Below are 17,807 nucleotides of genomic sequence, written 5' to 3'. Positions count from 1 at the left end.
AAACTCCAAAAAAATGAGACCATCGTTCATGGGTAATAATTTACCGAGGAAAATATGTGAGCAAAACTAAATTATGTCCCTTACTTGACTTGCAATGGAAACATCGTTCAATCTCGCGAGCCCAAGTGCAAGTATGCTCGACAAAAAATGGTGCGCAAAACAACGGAGCCAACGGATCCAAGGTGGGCACGGCTTTTGATAGGCATATTAAATGTTCTATGCACAATCTCAACAAAGGTTACCAAAAAAGAGATGCTGTGGGGGATTTTGCTTGGGCAGTACTTCCAAAACTTCTTCCTTCTCCCTTCCAAAAGCATGAGCGGGCCAACAATCATCCAAACACTTTTGACACATCACTTTCCAAAGAACTTCTCATGGGCTCAAGGGATGAGGATGTACATGGACCCATAGATGTGGTCAACAAAGGTATTTCGGTGAAAAGACCAACACTAACATAGGCAGGAGTACGCAAAGGTGTTAGAAAAGTGCCCTTCTCCACAAAAAAATGTCTATTTGAACAAATAAAAAATGTTTGCTTCTATAAAAAGAAATAATGCTTCTTTTCACTTAATGCACTCTAAAAGTTAAAAATTCCATATATTTTTGATAAAATTAAATCAAAACTATTTCTACTTCGAAGTGTTTGCCCAAGTCAATACATGCTAGGTTTACAAAAAAAATTCCTCATATTTCAAAAACTTCCAAAATGGATGTATTTTATATAGAAAAGGGGTTTTTTGAGTGTTCGAGCACAACGATGATGTCCATTTAGGCTCAAAGTTTTTCGAAAAATAGGTCCTCCCTAAATCCAATACAAAATCTTTTGAAAGTCATAGATATAAAAACCGATGCCAAATCTCTCAAGAACAAAATAGGGGCATGACGATCATGAGCTCTTATATCATGTTGAAGTTTATGAAAGATCAATACAAAGTTCCCAAGAATTACCTACATGCGAACACATTTCCTAGAAAGAGAGAAGCAAAATCTACGAAAACTGGAATTTCCAGATCCGTAGTTGATACATTCTTGATGAGCAAAAAGATAGGTTGTTATAATCAAAAGTGAATCAGTCAATAATTACAAATAGAGACCATCCTTTAAAGGAGATCAAAACCCTAAAAAGTTCAAACCTAGGATTCATCATAATAATTAATAAAAAAATTAATTCTTATATGCCTAAAGTTTAGCTTAAGCAAACTAGAGTTAATTAGGAAATATCTAATTACTCTAACAATGATGACCTTTACAAATTTTTGGTATAAGAAAAATAGAGATGAGTTTACTCTTTTAAAAATCCATATCCTTATAATGATGTGTTTAATTTGGGTTGTATTTTTTATGAGTACATTATTTATTTTCCATTAACCAAGGAAAGATTACTAGGATCTAGGACTATTATAGAGAAATGCTAACTGATTACTTAAAGTTAATTTAAACCTTTAATGAATCAAATTAACATAATTGAAATAAGAGAACAACAAGATTAAGCTGATAAAAGAGAAAATGAGAGAAAGAAGACACAAACAATTTGATCTCGGAGTTCATCTGTATGGACTACGTCTCTGGGTCTTGCTCCAATAGGGGGACCAATCTGATTATCTCCAAAAATTAAGTACAAATGTTTACAAAATCACTCCTTTGAAGTACAACAACATCACACTATTTCAAAGTACATGATTGATCACTTCAACAAATTTTCCTTGCTCTCAGCACTTGGACGTTCTCTTCATTTTTTGAATGCCCCTAAGAGCCTCCTAAACCCCCTTTTTATACGAAATTAGCCAAAATAAGGCTATAACAAAATTTTACAAAAATAACCCTTTAATTAATTCCCCTCTCGAAAAAAATTTTTAGTCATTTTTGATAGATTTGTCTCCATGTCAATTTTGGGGTCAAAAATAAATAATAACCTTATTTTACTAAGGTTAGGCCATCGGTTTTAAAGGGTAAATTTAAATTGCGCTAATTATATTTTAAAATGTTAAAATAGTGCATTGGTAGTTAAATGTTTTAGAAGAGGTGCTAGTCGGGGGTTCCAACCCCGCCGGTGGCCTCCTTTCCCTCTAATTTTCAACGGGAAGGGGTTATCTGTAAAGTGTGCCATGGATGTTTTGAAAAGAAGCAATGGTCCAACGGCCATCAATTGAGCTTTAGAGCCAGGTGGTTGTTGGTTCAAACCCCCTCAACCATCAACTTTACTTTTGCATGGCATTTTAAAAAAATATATATTTTTTTTAGATATATATATATATTTAATGCCACACCACCTTAGACTTTAATCAGGCGCCATTTTCACGTACGATATCCATTTTTGACAAAACAAATGTCGTTGGAGAGCACTTGACGAGACCTTCAATTTGATGCCGACTTTGACCAAATTTGGAGAGTTTGATTTTTTTGTCTTTTTAACAACCACTGTACCTGAATTTGACCAACCTTTGACTAGTCGTAATTTTTGTGTATGGACTCCTTTCTCACCCATTCAAATTGCATTGGGTCCAAAATTTTGAGAACTTTAATATGGTGTTGATTATTGGAGTTTTGAAGATACTTCAATTTTTGACGAAAATATCCCCCTGGATCAAAAGATATGGAGAGATTTTTTACAAATGAAAGTTTGGGACTTTCTAATTTTCAAAGTACTTTAAAACATCATTTAGAGAAAAAAAATATGGAGAGGGCAGGAATTGGAATATTGGAAATATAATTTATTCCACTTTTTCATGTGATAAATACAAGTGTTATCACATTGTTAAAAACCTTAATACTATGGTGATTTGGCATTAGTGAAGAAAAAATATTCTATTTGGTTTTCTTACCAATGCTTATTGATATTATTTAGCACTAGGTATGCTAGAAGCCTTGGAGGATATGGTGGTGGAACTCATAGAAAAAGGTTTTATGGAGAGTACTACTACTCATATTTAGCCACCAAGTTAAGGAGATTATTAGAAGTGACAAAGTTGTTTGGACTCACTTGCATGAAGGTGGGTTGATTTCCTTTATGGAATGTATAGAGGGCCATGAAAAAGGGTTTCCAGTATGTTGGAGGATACCTGGAAAGGCAAAAGGGTTAATGTTAATTGACTATAATTTGAAATTCCTAAGTATTTCATTGATATGGTCATTGCCCTTTGCCTAGAAGGGAAAAATTGAAGAAAGAAACCAAGGGTAGCAAATGAGACTAGCTTGAGTAAAAAATTTCTTCTTGATGAGGTTCATGCTTGTTTCCATGGTGGGTTTCCATGGGAGAAACTTCTTGAACCATGGAACATCTCCTACTATTCTATAATAAGGTACATAAATCTTGAGGATAGATTCAAGGTTTTATATTACTATCACTTTCCTATTCCTAACCACTTTAGGAATAGAGATATTATTTCTTTTCCTAACCAATTATTACACTACATAGAGGAATATATTTGGAAAGTGCATAAAAAGAGGGATGAGGTTAAGAGTTACACCATTTACGACCAAGACCTAATGTTTCCCATTTTTTAGTTTCTATAAGGGTCTTAATGCTTAGGTGCAAAATAGCCCCATCCCTACCAATAATTGATGCTACCCCACATACCTCATTCCCTTTTGGCCAATCCATGGAAAATATGAACACCCTTTTCCAATGTGAGGAAGATTAAAATGGAAAAAATGAGGTTCTTGATGTGCATAGTGTTGAAGCAATGGGTAGAAAGGAAACCCATAGTACTAGCAAGAGATTAAGAGAGAAGAACTCCTTTCCCGTCCTTAGGTTAGGAAAGTTTTCCTAGATCCAATAGAATTGAGAATACAAAGAAGAAAAATTATCCTAGGCCTAAGATAAAAGCTGCCAGGAGGAACTATGGGGAATAGGATAAAGCTTAGATTGTTAGTGAAGATAGAGGAAAGGATACTATTATGACTAGACAAGAAATCCCCATGTCATCCTATGTGTGGACCACATTCAAAACTTAAAATAACTCCCCAAATTCTAAAGTGGGTGATAAAATAGGGTATTATGTGGATGACCTCCCCAATTGTGATCTTGAATATGGAACCTCAGAATAAGGAGATTGGGAACCCTAGTGATAATCAATAGAAGGACCCCATTGAAAGAGGAAAATAGAAGAAGGTGAGCCTTGTGCCCCATGAATATTTTGGGAATAATCCCCTTGCAATAGTTCATAATGCCAAACTGGAGGAGACTATCACTATCTTGAGTAAGAAAAAAATGGACCTAGAGGATAAGCTTGACTAGGTGGGAAAGTTCTTGGTCTATGTTGAAGGATGGGCTCAAATATATGAAGGATTTGGAGACTACATTCTCCCTCTATGAATTTCTTGCTTATGAAGAGCTTCATCTTTTGGTGGAGAATCTAGATAATCACAAGGAAGATAGTTAGCTCTTGGATCTCTAGATTTTGGTTTCTATAATTTAATTTTTACCCTTGTCTATTGTACTCTTAGGGCCCTTTTTGTTAAAATATGTTAGACCTTTTTTATTTCTAGAAATTTAAATTGAGCAAGATTTATATGTAATAATGTTAATATGTTAATTTGTGATTGTAGTGTCTATTGATAAGGATGGGCTCAAAGATGTGAAGGATTTGGAGACTACATGCTCCCTCTATGAATTTCTTATTGATGACTACCTTTATCTTTTGGTGGAGAAGAATCCAAATAAGTACAAGAAGGAGAGTTAGCTCTTGGGTCTCTAGATTTTAGCTTTTGTAATTTAATGTTTACTCTTGTTTGTTGTACTCTTATGGCCTTTTTGGTTAAAATATGCTAGACCTTTTCTATGTCTAGAAATTTAAAGTGGGCAAGATTTATATGTAATTATATTAATATGTTAATTTGTGATTGTAATTTCTATTAATATAGTAATTTATGTTAGTTTGGGAGTTTTTGATATTAAAGAAGGGGGTGGGTTAGTATGCTGGTAATAACTTTTGATTGTTTCAACTAAGAATTTATTTGGGTCAACCCCTATGTTGGGCTTCTATTTAATATCAAAAGCATTGATATAATATTATTATTTTCCTATTTCCAAATATTACAATATTAAATCTTTGAGTTTCCCCCACTACATTTATATAATATTATTATTTTCCTACTTCTAAAGACTATAATTTTAAGGTTTAGAGAGCCCCAACTACTTTAAAAGTTATAAATATATTAGTTTTAGTACTTTCACAATGTATAATTAAAAATTGATTGGAGTTTTCTACTTCTATAGCTAATATTCTTTGTCAAATATTGATTGTCCAAACTATATAATAACTTAACAATTAATCACCCAATCAAAAGCTCAAACACTCAAATATTAAAAATAGTGCCTTTCAATAGTACTTTTGAATATTGGCAGAAAGCATGAATTTTACATATAAAAATAACTATATATATATATATATATATATATATATATATATATCAACCTCAACTTTGATGAAATAATGTTTCCAAATGCTATTTCTAAGATGGTGCTAAATGTAGTACCTCATAATAGATTACATGGATTCTCTATTGATGTCATTGCTTAACATTCAGACTTTTTCACCATATACTACTTTCTTATCCTTGTAGTCTCCTAAAAATAAAAATTGATGTTCAGAAGATTGGTCTCCAAATTCAATTACAGAATAAAATAAGGTATACTTTTTAATTTCAAAATGGAAGCAATGAAATTGATAAGCATACAATGGCACTTGTGAATGAGCATGATGAACCTTAAATTACTAATACTTTGAACAAATTTGGATGATCTATCTATCTATCTATCTATGTATATGTATCTGTATATGTATATGTATATGTATATGTATGTATGTATGTGTAGGTATATGTATATGTATATGTATGTATATGTATATGTATATATATGCATATACATATATATATATGTATATATATACATATACATATATATATGTGTGTGTGTGTGTGTGTGTGTGTGTGTGTGTGTGTGTATGTATATGTATATATATATGTACACACATATATATGTATATACACACACACACACATGTATGTATGTATGTATGCATGTATGTATGTATGTATATATATATATGGTCAGTAATAATTTTTCTTTAGTTATATAAAAGATTTTACATAAGTACATATAAAACCTATCTTAATTAGCCTTTCCACCCCTATTACAACTTGAGTTATCATCAAATTTCCATATATCCTCTTACCCTATACATCTATTGCTCCTTTTCATCAGCTATACATCATTTACAATACATATTCATCCCAAGCACGATTACACATAAGAAAATATGTCATTTCCACCACCTATCCATCCTCTGCTCGTGTTCAATAGTTGCAACTATTTTATTTCTCTTCTTGTTAACCACTTTAGCCTTTGCCTATTTTCATTTAATTTCCTATGTAGTTTTTCCTTCTTCAATTTCCATCAAAACCTAGCTCCTAGATTTTTACCCTAAATTTTCTAGTAGCCGATCTTCCTCTTGAAATTGGCATCCGTCAACTTTCATTTTCAAGGTTTATCCTTTGAATCCTTTCTAAAAAATAAAAATTTCAAAACCTTGCTTTTGCATTAACATTGAAGAAACTAAAATACCAAAAAGTATCCCCTCTACAAGTTAATCCTCCACATTTACTAGGAATCAAACTCACACCACCTAAAAAAATTTCTTGTTTCCTACACTTCTCTGGTGCTTTGGATGAGCAACCAAAAACCTCATCACCTTCTATCCTCCCCTCTCCCTAAAGATGTGGATTTCCTCCACCATTCACAACCATGCCAATTTAATCTTTTCTTTGTAAGCTTCTTTGTCCATCCCTATTGGCCACTAGATGAAACTAAATTTCCTCTAGCATTGTATTGCTCTTGATTTCCAAAACACTCATTGTAATCAAGCACCTACCCCGACCACACCCATTCCAATATAGATTATATCCCTATAATTAAGTCCTTGGTAAATAATATTCTCATCACCCATTCCACTTCGTCTTCAAGAAATGCTAGTTCTAGTCCTCATGCCATCACCATTTCTACAATATCTACATTGATTTCCTAGTAGTGGGTTGAATTTTGGAACAATTCCCCAATTTTTCCCTTTACTACCTTCAAGACTCCTTGTGATGGGCACTTCAATAGAATTCTCAGCCTCTAAGTTTGAACAAGGCCATTAAGCACCTTTTTTTGTCTGGTCTTTTTGAAAGTGAAGGTAGCTTCCATCTTTCCTCTTTTTTTCTTCATGTCACTTTCAAAAAATCTTAAAATTTACTATTTTAAGTTGTTTAAAATTTTCATTTTAGCTACTATATTTATATCATGTCAATAGGCTCTTTTTTTACACTATTTTTCTATTCATTGAAAATCGTAATCATTCTATCTACTTTGTGCACGTCTTTTCATCATGCGAGAATTTATTACAAATCACCCAAATCTTACAACCTTAATATATACTAATAGTGCTTGTTGTCTAATCAATATAACACCTTTTTAGTTATAGGATTGGACATCCCTTACTACCAAAGTACTATGCTGATTTTCATTAAATGTCAATCCGGGAGTGTGAACTTGAGATGATGTCTGCAAAGTATATGCTCTAGTTTTCACTAAAATTCACTACTACCTTGAATGTAATAACCATTAAGGAAATCTAGTTTATCCAAAGGAAAGACAACTATCAAGTACCTGAAAGGAAACTCTAATTATTTAACCATACATCTATGCACCTACTACTATAGGAATAGTGACTGGTTCTATTTTCAGTGGCTACAGGAACAACAGTTGTAATCTTAACTTAGAAAATTGAGTCTAAATCCTACTTACTAAAGTAAACTCCACCTTCCGTGTGGGCCTCCATGAAAGAATGAAGGAAAGATAAGCTCAGATAAAAGTGTAGAAACCCAACAAAGTCATGTATTCATTCAAATATGCAGTATTACAATAACTTGGGAAAAACAACAAGATGTCTATCAACTCTGTCTATCTACTCACTACTTAACCTCATATATACAGATGAGGTCTTATTTAAAAGGAAGGAAAAAAAAAAAAACTCCTAATATTATGACTTCCTCATGAAGGAAAGTCAGTTACAACTTAAGGTTGCAAGCATGCAATTGTAAAGACATTAGTTATCCCTTAAATTCCCTATAAATAAAGATCATAGAAAATGCTAGATCTTCTCTTTTATCTAACTTTAAACAGCTTCTAGGAATCTAGGTATTGAGCTTGCATGTTTAACCAATTGCTTTGATGCTCGCTTCCTTGCTCAGCCACTTTATTAGGTCCCACTTTGTTATTCATTTAAATAGGTCCCTTTTGACTTTACTGCCAAGTCTTCCAGCTGCAATGGTGTCATAACGCTTCTCTTTAATACCATCAATGCCTTAGATCTATTCCTTGGCAGTTTGTTTTTTATCAACTCCCACTCAGCTTGTATTCCTATGATCAACATTTAATACACACAAGACTTCCTGCAAACATTTATTTACATTTATTAGTTTATAAAGAAAAGACATTAATTATTCAACTAACAGTTTTGGCAATCTCTTCAGCTGTAGGAAGATCTACCCATATCAAACATTCATGAAGAAAGATTTTTACTACAAAATGAACCCCTTTTTAGATATAACTCTGATTATCATTTTTATGCCCTATGTCCATACTTTATACATCAAAAGTTCAAAACATTTATACTAAAAGATGATAAATTTCAGTATGTTATAGACAAATGTTCACAAAAAGTGCCAAAAAGACTTCTATTTCTTCATGTCATCATTTTCCCCCCCAACTATCCTGAGGCTGGTCCCTTCAGCATCTATAGGTTTTTGATCCTCATTTGCAACCTGAGATCATTGGCAATTTTCTCCCCTGATTCATGAGCTCTATAATTTAAATATCCATAATTTTGTTTCAACCTTTCCCATTTATGTTCTTTAGCAATCATGTTATATTAAGCAAATGAATTATACTTTCCAAGCATAGGATGCAAGAGTATTGGTGGTTGGAAACGAAGAGGTACCCAATAATTTTTTTGACTTCTACCTAATGTCATTTACCTGGGCATCTTGCTAATGGCCAACTCTAGATTTTGAGGAGAGTGCAACTCCCTTGTTTCAGATCTTCTAGCAATCAGATCCATCTTTGAAGGTAGGCTTGTATAACATTAAGGGCATTTGCAAAATAATGCTGCTCCCAATCCAGAAATGCCTATTTGCGGACAGGGTGAATTTGGGCAGCAACACTTTAATTATTGTTTATAGAAAGCCAATCAAAGAATGCTCTATGAGTGTTTTGTACCTCTAGCCGAATCTAAAATGGTTCAAACATTTCCTTTTCCCTATAAGGAGCAACCTAGTTCTCTTGGCTGATCTCATTTTGCATCCATGACATAACTACCCTAAACTGTACATCTCCCACATATAACAATGAATTCCAATCTTTATCATCTAGAACAACAAGATTATGAACATATAACTCATAGAGGAGATTTTGCAGAGCCATCATAACTAATTTTAATGCTACATAGAATTCTTGGGGAGTGTGCAAGGAAGGGTTCAACCGTTGAGTAATTCGAGACAATTGAAAATTAACCATTTGCTCCTTTAGGAATAATGTGTAAACTGGAGATGGTGACCTGTAATTTAAAAGTTCTTGAATGAGCTCTGTAATATTTGTGAGACATTGATGTAGGACCATAATTTCATTATCCTTCTCTTCAATTTGTTGTGCTTATTCCTTGATAGTTCTGAGCAATTGCTTCCTTTCTAGGTCCAAATTTTCTTTTTCCCATTGAAACTGTTGGTACAAACTAAAGCTGGTTGTTAATGGAGTGGAAATGTTAGGTGGTGTATGATGATAGACAACAGGTCTATAATCTTCAAGGTGGTGCTCAGGATGATGGTGGTCAGTAGTGCTATCATCCTAAGAATATTGATGTTCAAAAAATCTGTTATTTTGATAGGCAACAGTGTTATCAACTTTTCTAAAGGGACAACAGTTGTAGGATAGGGTGTAATAGTCATTTTAACTTGAAATGTTTCAACAATTTCTTTAACCATTTCTTGTGCAACAGATGGATATTCCTCTGGTGGTAGATTATCAGTTTCCTTTGCTAGCTGTTCAAACCTAGACACTATTTCCTGTGAGGACTCTGTGTCACTATCAACATTAATAGGGCTATTTGGCTTTGCATGAATTTCCTCAAGATCATTTTTATGTTTAGGAGTAGGTGATGTGTTCTCTAGTGACTATGCAAGTGTGGGTACTGGAGTTTGAACATCAATAGGTGGTATAGGAGGCTCAGTAGGTGGCATAGGAGGTTCAGTTCTCAAATTTATCCAAGACATTCTGGTGACTCGTTGTGGAGTAGAAATTGGGGTAGAAATTGGTTTCTTGCCCTTATCAACAGATTTCCCTTTATTTGGGTTGAGTGCAGGTTCTTGTGATACTGGAGATACTTCTTCTAAACCTTCCTCTATGGCAACTGTGTGTGATTTTATCTTTCTAGAAGTTGAGGCTTCTACGGGTAGAGTTTTCCTTTTTTTAGTTTTATGTACAGAGGTAGAAGCTAAAGCTTCTTGAGCTATTCTATATACTACTTTCCTGACTCCTACAGCAATTTTCTCTCTTGTCCCCATTCCTTGCCATTTAGGTCCTTCTTTCCTTAGTTTTACAAAATCCTCCCATGTTCCCAAGTGCTGCCTAGTGAACTCCCTTTCAATTATAGCCCTAATTAAGCAATGGTGGGATACCGACTAGGTTTTTCCTTGCTATACATAGGTAGCTTGCCTTTTGATAATATTATAAAGGAAACTCGAGACATTTACAAGACAATCACCATGCCACAAACTAATAATTTTTTTCAAATGAATAATATGCAAATAGGAATACCTTCCTTCACAGGTAAAATATCTTATGATAAATTCAGTAGGGTGGATAAATTGTAGAGGGAGAGATAATCATAAAGTACCTTTCTTTTTGTTTTCCTCTAGTTGAGGATCTCCAGGTACTAAGAATTGCTCTTTTGCTTGTCATGCATCCATGTCCTCTATCCAACGTTCTCCATTTGTGGGAAAACCAAAAACTTCTACCACCACTTCTTCGGTGAATTCTATTTGAATGCCCTTAATAGTTGCATATCCCTCCCTTAATGTATTATGAAATTGAGTGAAATTTCCTAATTAAACTACTTCAAACTAAGACAGTAAGCCAGCCAATCTCATTGTTGAAACAAACTACATGTTGTTGGGTTTTCTAGTAAGACTTTGTGGTCTACTGGATCATGTTGCTGAGGTTCTCCACCCATATTTTTCGAAAAAAAAATGCTATTATAGGAAAATTCACTGCAAGTGATTTTAAGAGCATGGGCGCTGATGGCTATAGGGGTTTCAACAAAGGGAAATTTTTAAAAAAGAAATACTTCAATACTTTCCAAACATCACATCCTTCAATACTTCATGACATCATTTTAATCACCAAACCATAATAAGGGTAAAGGTCGTGCTCAAAAACATACGCCATATTAATGAGGGGTTATGTGAAATCATGATTTAATGGTTAGCCTTCTTTACATTATTTTACACATTTCATAGGTACAAAAGAGTGCCAGCTCATTACTGAAATGACCCTTCCCCGTACATCCTACATGCCAATGTAAGATTTTCTTGATTTTCATTCATGATTTCTTTCCTTGATTTGCATTCATGATTTCAATTTGCCCTCCCCAATCTAGTAGAGACTGGGTCCCACTAGATTGTAAAGATTGTAGATTTTCAAAATTGAAATAACATGATTTTCTAAATAAATAAAAAATTAAATAAATACAAAGGGGTCAAGTGTGATTGACCTGAGGTGCGATAGGAAGGTTGGTCCGAGTAGTACTGTACAAGAGAAAGTGAGATGGCATGATGATGGAAAGACAAGTAGGTGGGATGGAATGAGGTGGAAAAGAAATGAATTTCACATGAGTGCAAAATTTTTATTATGAAGGCCTTCAAAATAAATTCAAGGGGCTATAGGCATCTGAGTGGGAGACTCAGACGGAGTGGTTGCAAGAAAAGATGTTTCTATTGTGGTGAACTGTTGAAGAAATTCTTCCCAGGTTGTTGGTTTATGATATAACTTCAGGCGATGCCCATTAACCAATAGTTTGAATTTGACTGGATCAATTGTTGACAAGTGAACTGCTCCATTGTTAAAAATTGCAATGATTTCATAGGGACTAAGCCATCGAGTCTAAAATTTTCCTTGGTGATGCTGATATCGTGAATCATACAGGAGTGCCCAGTCACCAACATAGAATTCTGTGTCTTTAATGAATTTTTTATGCCATTTCTTTCTTTGACTCTAAATTAATTTTGTGTTATGAAGGGCTGACTTTTTCCATTCATCCAACTCATTGAGATGCAAAATGTGATCCTGTTGTGCTGCAGGAAGGGTAATATCAAGTTCCAAAACTATCCGCAGAGTTTTATGTTCAAATTTGATGGGCATAACAATTTTCTTTCCATATAGGAGTTGAAAAGGTGTAAACCCAATAGTGGATTTTCATGTTGTTCTATACGGCCATAAGGTTTTAGGAAGTCTAGCTGCCCAATCTTTTCGATGCAAAGACACTGTTTTAGTGAGTATATGTTCCAGCTCTCTATTTGTCACTTCTACCTATCCATTGGCCTGTGGATGATATGGAGAAGATTTTCCATGCTAAATTTTATACTCCTCCATGAGTGCTTCTATCAGATTAGATGTAAACTAAGGGCCTTGATCTGATTGTAATTGTCTTTGAACACTAAACTTGGTAAAGATATATTCATACATAAACTTTGCAACATTATTGTCATGAGGATGCTTCATGGGTTTTGCTTCTACCCACTTAGTAACATAATTAGTGCCAACTAATATGTAAACTTTTCCTTCTGATGGTGGTTCAATAGGGCCAACAAAATCAATTTCCCATTTATTGAATGGTTCTACTACTATCTATGGCTGCAAGGGCATTTCACCTATTTTTGTCAGTCCACCTATTCTTTGACATTTATCACATTTTTTTGTATATTGAGCCACATCCTTGTGAAGTGTAGGCCAATAATAACCTGTATTTAGGATCTTTAATGCAGCCTGTTTGTTAGTAAAGTTACCACTACAAGGCTCATCATGACAAGCACGAAGAACATCATATGTTTCATCCTCTATGAGACATCTTCATGTTACCTGGTCTAGTCTAGTGTAAAACATGAATCCTAAGATCCATGAGAAATTAAAACTCTTTTCTGCCAACAATCATTTTTCTTTTGTAGAGAAATGTGGGGGAGTTTTTCTAGTAGTTAGATAGTTGGCAATGTCAACATACCAAGGGTTTTGTGCTGAAAAAAGAAAGAAATTTTCATCAAGAAATCTATCTTCTATGGCTATAGGATCATTAGGTGTTTGAAGATGAGACAAGAAATCAGCTACAACATTTTCTTTACCTAGCTTGTCAATAATGGTGATGTCAAATTCTTGCATTAGTAACAACCATCGAGCCAATCATCTAGAGATTGAAGTCTTGTTCATCAAATATTTGATAGCAAAGTGATCTGTATGTACAAATATTTTGTATCCTATAATGTAATGTCTGAATTTATTCAAAGCATAAATTATAGAAAGTAGTTCTTTCTCTGTCATAGTGTAGTTATACTCGGCTTCTTGAAGATTTTTGCTGATATAGTAAATTGCATGTTCTACTGAATCTATCTTTTGGCCAAGTACCGCTCCAATGGCATGATCTGAAGCATTTATGTGTATGTGAAAAGGTAACTCCTAATTGGGTCCTTAAAGCACTAGTGCTATTGAGAGGACTTCCTTAAGCTGTAGGAAAGCTTTTATACACTCTGAATCCCATGCACACTCTGCATCTTTTCGAAGAAATTTATATAAAGGTGTTATAATTTGACTGAAATCTTTGATAAAATGCTGATAATATCTTGCATGTCCTAGAAAACTCATGACTTCTTTCAATTTAGCTGGTATAGCCAATGTGCGTATGACTTCTATTTTTGCTAGATCTACTTCAATTCCTTTAGGGGAAATAAAGTGTCCCGACACCACTCCTTCTTGCATCATCATAAAACACTTTTCACTATTTAAAGACAAATTGTAGTCTTTGCATCTTTGTAAAACCTTCTCCAAGTTCTCCTTAGCTTCTTCCAATGTTTTTCCATATGTGGTGAAGTCATCCATATACACTTCCAAACAATCTACAGATATGTTAGAAAAAATGCTAATAACAGCTCTTTGGAAAGTTGCAGGTGCATTGAACAAACCAAATGGTCGGACAACATAAGAAAATGTCCCCCATGGACACATGAATGTGGTCTTTTCCTAATCCTCTGGTGCTATATGGATTTGATTGTAGCCACTAAACCCATCCAAGAATGAAAAGTAATTTTTTCTTGCAAGATTGTCAAGAACTTGATCGACAAAAGGAAATAGAAAATGATCCTTCTTGGTAGCCAAGTTAAGTTATCTATAATCTATGTAGACTCACCATTTTCCCCCTTTTTTGGGAACAATAACTAGTGGTGACACCCATTGGCTATCTAAAATAGGATATATGAAGCTAGCATTGAGTAGGTTTTGCAATTCATTTTTAACAATATCCCTTAATGCTAGGTTTATCCTACACTAAGGTTGTCTCACAAGTTTGCAATCTGGACTGATATAAATCCTATGGGTATAGAGTGTAGGATCTAAACCTTTCATATCTGTATACTCCCAAGCAAAAGCATCCTAGTGCTTTTTTAATAGTTGTAGTGTATTATGATGTTGTGCGTGAGATAAGGACTTGCTTATCTTTAATTCTCTTCCTGGAATAATTGTTGTTTTGACTACTTTTTCAGCCATTGAAATTTTCACAATTGATTGTGAATCTATCTCATGTGGTAGGAGTGAATGCATAAGCTATGCAAACTCAAAATAATGAAGTTCAACAAATAAAGGCAGAATGCTTTCTAAGACACACTCTTGTTTAGAAGATGTATTAGGTTGTGTTCCATACTCATTTAGTATGATAGAAGAAATGACATCATCTTCTTCTTTAATGTTTACAAATGAGTCCCATGAGATCATCATCAATTGTTGAATAGAATCTATGTCTATATCAGAGTCATCCATATTTGGCCAGACAACTTGATCATCATGTAGCAAAGGTCGAGGAAGAGAATACAAGGTTAATTTTTTAGTGTTCGTTCCATCTCAAATAGTCATTTTCCTTGATTGGCATGCAATATAAGCATCTGTTGTTGCTAACCATGGTCATCCTAAAATGATAAGATATCCCCCAGTACTTTTTTTTGGAGAGAGTATGACAAAATCAACTGGATACTCCCATGAATGTAAGGTTACAGTGACATCTTCGAGCATACCATCAAGAATGATGGTAGAGCTATCTGCTAGTTGCAAGATTGTTGAGGTTTTCCTGAGACCAATGATGCTTAATTTGGAAACTACTTCCTTGGTCATTACATTGATGGATGCTCCTAGGTCTATTAAGACATTATGCACTTGTACTCCTTGAATGTTGAGGGTCACTACTAGGCTTCTAGGGTCTGCATACTTAGGCATTTTGATCAAAAAGTTGCCCAAGGACATGGATAGTCTTTGGGTCTTTCTTTTTCCTTTCGAGCTTTTTAACACAAGCTTCTTTGATGGCTTTTGAATATATAGGTACTTCCTTTATTGCATCCAACAAGGGAATTTTTACCATCATTTGCTTGAGTTACACAAGCAAATCTAGTGCAGCTTGATTTTCACTTAGTAGAACTTGCTCTGTTAACCTACTAGGAAATGGTGGTGTCTTGGTTGTAGGAGAAATAGTGGTGGTAGGTTCTTGAACTGACTTAGCATTTGTATCATCTATTTCTATTATAATGGGCTACTAAGGTGAGGCAAGCATCTTTCCAAATCATAGATGGATATCGTTGAGGGTGATGGAATAACTTTGTTGTTGGGCTTAAGGTTTTGCACTATTAGGATTAGGCGTAGGTTGTGTAGGTAACTGTGGATATTTTAGAGGGATTGTATTGGCTACATGAGGCTTTAAGGATTCTTGTTGAGGAGGTTGAGTCAAGGCTGGTTGATGCTGGTGTTGCTACCAGTTCTGAGTTTGCTACCAACCCTACTGAGGTTGTTGCCAACCCTATTAAGGTTGGTGCCAACCTTGGTTAGGCTACTGCCACCCTTGGTTAGGCTGTTGCCAATTATTATAATTACCATGCTATTGTTTCTATTGGCTATTACCACCATAATTATGGAGTGGGTTTTGAGGAATACCTGATCTTGGAGCCCACGGCCTTCGTTGAGCAACATAGAGGACTTCCATGTCTTCATCAATTGCCTTGAGCTCAGTAGGCACATGTTGTGATTCCAAGCTAGCAATAGGATTACATCAACAATCGTTTTTCTTTTCTCTGCAATGGGGGCAATATTCCACTAACATACTATCAGCATCCTCCTTCTTCCTTCATGCTTGCATTGTTTCCAATTGTGTAGCAACATCATTAACGATGTCTTCCTTGAAATCTGACAATAGGTTTGATAGTTTTGTCTTAAATACTCCCGTCCGGGGAGTTTTTTGGAGTAAGTCCCTCAAACCTCATCATTTTTTTGTTTTTGCTATGGAATAGTTCAAACAAATATTTTGAATTTTAGCCCATGTCTTCTGTGTTATGTCACTTCCATCCATTAAGTCTAAAGCTTCCATACTCCTTTCATGTACTCCTTTTAGAAATAGATGCTTTTGGGACTCCTTGTTTAGCTGATGTTGTGTGTTGTAGTATAGGTTAAACATGAACCAAGTAACATAGTCCTCCAAAGTCTCATCCTCCTTTTGTGACATTTTAAAAATTTCATCTCCTTTCAAATCATGGCCTCTGCAATATTCCTTATATTTATTAAGGAACAAGGTACTCATAGTTGGCCAATCTGTCATAGCATTGGCACCTAGACTCATGAACCATCTCAAAGAAAATTCTTTGACAGTTGATGGAAACAATTTCAGCTTATGGGCATCAATTGTGTAGTCATAACTTCGACAAAGGATGTCAAACTCAAAGAGAAAAGTTTCTGGATCTTTAATAACAAGGCCATAGAATTTAGGCAGGGTAGCTGAGGGTATATTTTTCAAATTTTGATTGCCCTGCTGAGGAGGAATTGGAAAGGGAAAGGTAGGTTGAGCTACTACCATTTGTGAATGTCCTAGTGGTGGGTGATAAATGACTAGAGCTAATGTATTATCTTGATATTTTAGCTCAGCAAAAATATTATTCAAATAGAAGGATTCTTCAGATGTGGTCAGTGATTGTACTTGTTTCGGTACTTCTACAAATACGTTCTCAAATAGTTCTTGTTCTTCTTCTATTTCTTCTCTCTCTTCTCTTTCTTTAGGGTCACGATAAAAAGGATCTTCTTGATTAAAGCTGGGAAGAAATCTTCCTAGGTGGTCTCTTCTCCTATGCATGCAAGAATGCTAAAAATGAAACTAACTGACTCAATAGTGAATACTAAACTAACACCATCTCTGGCAATGGTGCCAAAAATATGTCTAACCAATATAACACCTTTTTAGTTACAAGATTAGACATCCCTTACTTCCAAAGTACTATGCTGATTTTCATTAAATGTCAATCCAGGAGTGTAAACTTGTGATGATGTATGCAAAGTATATGCTATAGTTTTTGCTAAAAGTCACTACTACCTTGAATGCAATAACCATTATGAAAATATAGTTCATCCAAAGGAGAGACAACTATCAAGTACTTGGAAGGAAACTCTAATTATTTAACCATACATCTATGCACCTACTGCT

This window comes from Cupressus sempervirens, chromosome 3 (genome assembly GCF_028749045.1).
Source record: "Cupressus sempervirens isolate cs-2001-9-10 chromosome 3, ASM2874904v1, whole genome shotgun sequence".
In the NCBI taxonomy this organism is placed as follows: domain Eukaryota; kingdom Viridiplantae; phylum Streptophyta; class Pinopsida; order Cupressales; family Cupressaceae; genus Cupressus; species Cupressus sempervirens.
Note: the sequence above shows the minus strand (reverse complement) of the source record.